The sequence below is a fragment of the Styela clava genome, chromosome 7 (genome assembly GCF_964204865.1).
Source record: "Styela clava chromosome 7, kaStyClav1.hap1.2, whole genome shotgun sequence".
NCBI lineage: Eukaryota > Metazoa > Chordata > Ascidiacea > Stolidobranchia > Styelidae > Styela > Styela clava.
Genome location: NC_135256.1, coordinates 20,285,570 through 20,292,202, shown reverse-complemented (window position 1 = coordinate 20,292,202; position 6,633 = coordinate 20,285,570). Strand labels below are relative to the sequence as shown.

The following is a 6,633-nucleotide window of genomic DNA, read 5'->3' as shown; positions in this document are numbered from 1 at the left end:
CCGAAGCGGCCAAGGCAAGCGCCCCTATGGGCCTAACACCCGCCGTGGGACGAGGCCTCGATCAGAAGGAAACCGGCGCTCGCCGTCAGCCGCACTGGGACTTCCGTACGTCACAACTCGGCGCGCTCGAAAAGCGCGCAGATTCGACGCTGGACTCTTCCCGGTTCACTCGCCGTTACTCAGGGAATCCCTGTTGGTTTCTTTTCCTCCGCTTAATAATATGCTTAAATTCAGCGGGTGCTCTCGCCTGAACTCAGGTCGTATGTGTCAAGCGGGCCGCTTCTTACACGGCCCGCTGGCATCGCAAGTCGTCGCCGCCGGCGCCGACCGAGCGCGTACCGTCGCCGCCTTGGCCCACGGTCGGTCTTGATCTCGTGACCGGACCGACCGACCTGGACCCGCCCCTCGAACGTAGTTGAACACGTCGAGGGGCCGGCGGTGTACGGGACACGCGGTCGCGCCGAGAAAGCTCGGCGACCGCTTCAACTTGGGGCGACGCCCGGCCGTCTTCGCAGAGGCCAGGCGACGGCCCTCGGGTGAGGACGAACGCGACCCTGAGGCAGACGCGGTCCCGGGATTGACCCGAGACCGCAATTCGCGTTCAGAAGGTCGACGTTCAATGTGTTCTGCAATTCACATTACTTCTCGCACTTGGCTGCGTCCTTCATCGACTCGCGAGCCGAGTGATCCACCGTTAAGAGTCGTCCTCGACGTTTCGCCCGGCGCCGAAGCGCGCGGACGTCACACTGTGGGATCGACCACAAAACCACCACCGACAACAACTGCACAAAAACACCAACAAACGGCGCCGAGCGACCGCCGGGCTGGGCCGGCGGCACATCGAGCGCGGTGCCCAGAAGCCACCATCGCACTCGGCTGCCTTGCTATGCCAACGTGTTACGCGTGTCGCACGGGGCGGAACCCCGATTGACGGCCGCCCTCTCGGCGGCACCCAAAGACAATTCAGTGCGCGGTCGGCCGGGGCCTACCACCACCTTCGGTAATGATCCTTCCGCAGGTTCACCTACGGAAACCTTGTTACGACTTTTACTTCCTCTAAATGATCAAGTTTGATCGTCTTCTCGACACGCCGACGCGGCCGTTGCCAGCCGCGACGGGGCCGATCCAAGGATCTCACTAAACCATTCAATCGGTAGTAGCGACGGGCGGTGTGTACAAAGGGCAGGGACGTAATCAACGCAAGTTGATGACTTGCGCTTACTGGGAATTCCTCGTTCAAGGGAAACAATTGCAAGTCCCTATCCCAATCACGAATGAGGTTCAACGGGTTACCCGGACCTTTCGGCCTAGGTTAGACACTCGCTGCTTCACTCAGTGTAGCGCGCGTGCGGCCCCGGACATCTAAGGGCATCACAGACCTGTTATTGCTCAATCTCGTGTGGCTAAACGCCACTAGTCCCTCTAAGAAGTTAGACGCCGACCGAGAAGGTCGCGTAACTATTTAGCATGCCAGAGTCTCGTTCGTTATCGGAATTAACCAGACAAATCGCTCCACCAACTAAGAACGGCCATGCACCACCACCCACAGAATCAAGAAAGAGCTCTCAATCTGTCAATCCTACCTGTGTCCGGGCCGGGTGAGTTTCCCCGTGTTGAGTCAAATTAAGCCGCAGGCTCCACTCCTGGTGGTGCCCTTCCGTCAATTCCTTTAAGTTTCAGCTTTGCAACCATACTTCCCCCGGAACCCAAAGACTTTGGTTTCCCGGAAGCTGCCGGAAAGGTCGTCATGGTAACGCCTCCCGATCGCTAGTTGGCATCGTTTATAGTCAGAACTAGGACGGTATCTGATCGTCTTCGAACCTCTGACTTTCGCTCTTGATTAAAGAAAACATTCTTGGCAAATGCTTTCGCAGTAGTTCGTCTTCCGCCGATCCAAGAATTTCACCTCTAACGGCAGAGTACGGACGCCCCCGTCTGTCCCTCTTAATCATTACCTCGTGCTCCGAAAACCAACAAAATAGAACCGAGGTCCTATTCCATTATTCCACGCAACACTATGCAGGCGAACAGCCTGCTTTGAACACTCTAATTTTTTCAAAGTAAACTTATCGGCCACCGCCGACACTCAGTCAAGAGCACCGACGGAGAACCGAAGGTGAGGCGAACGCAACCAGTGACACGCCTTGCGACGGACCGGCGGCGCTCGCCCAAAATCCAACTACGAGCTTTTCAACCGCAACAACTTTAGCATACACTGTTGGAGCTGGAATTACCGCGGCTGCTGGCACCAGACTTGCCCTCCAATGGATACTCGTTAAGAGTTTTAGGATGTACTCATTCCAATTACAGGGCCTCGTTAGAGTCCTGTATTGTTATTTTTCGTCACTACCTCCCCGTGTCGGGAATGGGTAATTTGCGCGCCTGCTGCCTTCCTTGGATGTGGTAGCCGTTTCTCAGGCTCCCTCTCCGGAATCGAACCCTGATTCCCCGTTACCCGTTATCACAAAGGTAGGCACGTAGCGTACCTTCGACAGTTGATAGGGCAGACACTTGAATGATACGTCGTCGGTGCAGAGACCGTACGATCCGCGTGGTTATCCAGAGTCATCAAACGTCACAGGACGAACCCGGTCGGTTTTGATCTGATAAAAGCGCGCCTCCCGAAGTCGGCGCTTAATGCATGTATTAGCTCTAGAATTACCACAGTTATCCACTTCGCTTACGAGACCAAATAAACCAAGACTGATTTAATGAGCCATTCGCAGTTTCGCTTTACGAGAACTCGTACTTGCACCTGCATGGCTTAATCTTTGAGACAAGCATATCACTACTGGCAGGATCAACCAGATAGCTGCGACAGCTGCGCTCGGCCCTTGCTGGGCCGCCCGGCGCGTGCTCGTCGCATTCGTTTAAGACCGAGGCGATCGCCTGCGGCCGTACTCAGCTTCGACAGTCGCTGGCCGCGACGTCCACGCTCTCGCCGGCAGTGCCAGGCGGAGCGATTTGCGTTTTTTCTTTGCTCGCCCTCTCTCGGGCTCGATCCATTCAGTTTCGCACAAACAAGAGCTCTGCCGGCCGCCTGCAGCGGTGCCTAAAACCCGGGCATAACAATGCGACCGTTCTGCTAGGCCGACAAGCGCTCAAGCCAGACGCTCGATCGAACGCCCCCTACATATTAGTCGAGACAACGGCTCGCTCATTAGCATCGCGTTTGTACTTTAACTTTTTTTGGCTCGGCTTCTTTCGACGCCGATGCCGGCGACGCAGCACTCTCTCGCCCGCCAGCCACCGAGAAAAGGGTGCGCTCCGACCGGCCCCGCACCGCTCTTTCTTGGCTCATTCGAAATTACTGTCTTTCGCTCTGACATCCCTTACCTAGGGTTAGGTTAGTATGCTTGCACGTTTGTACTTTAACTTTTTTTGGCTCGGCTTCTTTCGACGCCGATGCCGACGACGCAGCACTCTCTCGCCCGCCAGCCACCGAGAAAAGGGTGCGCTCCGACCGGCCCCGCACCGCTCTTTCTTGGCTCATTCGAAATTACTGTCTTTCGCTCTGACATCCCTTACCTAGGGTTAGGTTAGTATGCTTGCACGTTTGTACTTTAACTTCTTTTGGCTCGGCTTCTTTCGACGCCGATGCCGACGACGCAGCACTCTCTCGCCCGCCAGCCACCGAGAAAAGGGTGCGCTCCGACCGGCCCCGCACCGCTCTTTCTTGGCTCATTCGAAATTACTGTCTTTCGCTCTGACATCCCTTACCTAGGGTTAGGTTAGTATGCTTGCACGTTTGTACTTTAACTTTTTTTGGCTCGGCTTCTTTCGACGCCGATGCCGGCGACGCAGCACTCTCTCGCCCGCCAGCCACCGAGAAAAGGGTGCGCTCCGACCGGCCCCGCACCGCTCTTTCTTGGCTCATTCGAAATTACTGTCTTTCGCTCTGACATGCCTTACCTAGGGTTAGGTTAGTATGCTTGCACGTTTGTACTTTAACTTTTTTCGGCTCGGCTTCTTTCGACGCCGATGCCGGCGACGCAGCACTCTCTCGCCCGCCAGCCACCGAGAAAAGGGTGCGCTCCGACCGGCCCAGCACCGCTCTTTCTTGGCTCATTCGAAATTACTGTCTTTCGCTCTGACATCCCTTACCTAGGGTTAGGTTAGTATGCTTGCACGTTTGTACTTTAACTTTTTTTGGCTCGGCTTCTTTCGACGCCGATGCCGGTGACGCAGCACTCTCTCGCCCGCCAGCCACCGAGAAAAGGGTGCGCTCCGACCGGCCCCGCACCGCTCTTTCTTGGCTCATTCGAAATTACTGTCTTTCGCTCTGACATCCCTTACCTAGGGTTAGGTTAGTATGCTTGCACGTTTGTACTTTAACTTTTTTTGGCTCGGCTTCTTTCGACGCCGATGCCGACGACGCAGCACTCTCTCGCCCGCCAGCCACCGAGAAAAGGGTGCGCTCCGACCGGCCCCGCACCGCTCTTTCTTGGCTCATTCGAAATTACTGTCTTTCGCTCTGACATCCCTTACCTAGGGTTAGGTTAGTATGCTTGCACGTTTGTACTTTAACTTTTTTTGGCTCGGCTTCTTTCGACGCCGATGCCGGCGACGCAGCACTCTCTCGCCCGCCAGCCACCGAGAAAAGGGTGCGCTCCGACCGGCCCCGCACCGCTCTTTCTTGGCTCATTCGAAATTACTGTCTTTCGCTCTGACATTCCTTACCTAGGGTTAGGTTAGTATGCTTGCACGTTTGTACTTTAACTTTTTTTGGCTCGGCTTCTTTCGACGCCGATGCCGGCGACGCAGCACTCTCTCGCCCGCCAGCCACCGAGAAAAGGGTGCGCTCCGACCGGCCCCGCACCGCTCTTTCTTGGCTCATTCGAAATTACTGTCTTTCGCTCTGACATGCCTTACCTAGGGTTAGGTTAGTATGCTTGCACGTTTGTACTTTAACTTTTTTTGGCTCGGCTTCTTTCGACGCCGATGCCGGCGACGCAGCACTCTCTCGCCCGCCAGCCACCGAGAAAAGGGTGCGCTCCGACCGGCCCCGCACCGCTCTTTCTTGGCTCATTCGAAATTACTGTCTTTCGCTCGGACATCCCTTACCTAGGGTTAGGTTAGTATGCTTGCACGTTTGTACTTTAACTTTTTTTGGCTCGGCTTCTTTCGACGCCGATGCCGGCGACGCAGCACTCTCTCGCCCGCCAGCCACCGAGAAAAGGGTGCGCTCCGACCGGCCCAGCACCGCTCTTTCTTGGCTCATTCGAAATTACTGTCTTTCGCTCTGACATCCCTTACCTAGGGTTAGGTTAGTATGCTTGCACGTTTGTACTTTAACTTTTTTTGGCTCGGCTTCTTTCGACGCCGATGCCGGTGACGCAGCACTCTCTCGCCCGCCAGCCACCGAGAAAAGGGTGCGCTCCGACCGGCCCCGCACCGCTCTTTCTTGGCTCATTCGAAATTACTGTCTTTCGCTCTGACATCCCTTACCTAGGGTTAGGTTAGTATGCTTGCACGTTTGTACTTTAACTTTTTTTGGCTCGGCTTCTTTCGACGCCGATGCCGACGACGCAGCACTCTCTCGCCCGCCAGCCACCGAGAAAAGGGTGCGCTCCGACCGGCCCCGCACCGCTCTTTCTTGGCTCATTCGAAATTACTGTCTTTCGCTCTGACATCCCTTACCTAGGGTTAGGTTAGTATGCTTGCACGTTTGTACTTTAACTTTTTTTGGCTCGGCTTCTTTCGACGCCGATGCCGGCGACGCAGCACTCTCTCGCCCGCCAGCCACCGAGAAAAGGGTGCGCTCCGACCGGCCCCGCACCGCTCTTTCTTGGCTCATTCGAAATTACTGTCTTTCGCTCTGACATTCCTTACCTAGGGTTAGGTTAGTATGCTTGCACGTTTGTACTTTAACTTTTTTTGGCTCGGCTTCTTTCGACGCCGATGCCGGCGACGCAGCACTCTCTCGCCCGCCAGCCACCGAGAAAAGGGTGCGCTCCGACCGGCCCCGCACCGCTCTTTCTTGGCTCATTCGAAATTACTGTCTTTCGCTCTGACATGCCTTACCTAGGGTTAGGTTAGTATGCTTGCACGTTTGTACTTTAACTTTTTTTGGCTCGGCTTCTTTCGACGCCGATGCCGGCGACGCAGCACTCTCTCGCCCGCCAGCCACCGAGAAAAGGGTGCGCTCCGACCGGCCCCGCACCGCTCTTTCTTGGCTCATTCGAAATTACTGTCTTTCGCTCGGACATCCCTTACCTAGGGTTAGGTTAGTATGCTTGCACGTTTGTACTTTAACTTTTTTTGGCTCGGCTTCTTTCGACGCCGATGCCGGCGACGCAGCACTCTCTCGCCCGCCAGCCACCGAGAAAAGGGTGCGCTCCGACCGGCCCCGCACCGCTCTTTCTTGGCTCATTCGAAATTACTGTCTTTCGCTCTGACATCCCTTACCTAGGGTTAGGTTAGTATGCTTGCACGTTTGTACTTTAACTTTTTTTGGCTCGGCTTCTTTCGACGCCGATGCCGACGACGCAGCACTCTCTCGCCCGCCAGCCACCGAGAAAAGGGTGCGCTCCGACCGGCCCCGCACCGCTCTTTCTTGGCTCATTCGAAATTACTGTCTTTCGCTCTGACATCCCTTACCTAGGGTTAGGTTAGTATGCTTGCACGTTTGTA

At 55.6% G+C, this 6,633-nt stretch overlaps 2 non-coding genes and 1 pseudogene across 2 annotated transcripts; all 3 read right to left on the bottom strand.

Moving 5' to 3' along the window:
* The window catches only part of LOC144425388 (large subunit ribosomal RNA), a 3,695-nt pseudogene extending 3,434 nt beyond the window's left edge, over positions 1-261 (bottom strand).
* A 288-nt stretch (positions 262-549) lies between these two features.
* On the bottom strand, positions 550-703 carry LOC144425352 (5.8S ribosomal RNA). The gene has a single exon (XR_013477493.1). It is a non-coding gene; the product is annotated as a 5.8S ribosomal RNA (ribosomal RNA).
* A 298-nt stretch (positions 704-1,001) lies between these two features.
* LOC144425314 (small subunit ribosomal RNA) lies at positions 1,002-2,811 on the bottom strand. Its single transcript, XR_013477458.1, has one exon. It is a non-coding gene; the product is annotated as a small subunit ribosomal RNA (ribosomal RNA).
* Positions 2,812-6,633: the final 3,822 nt, after the last annotated feature.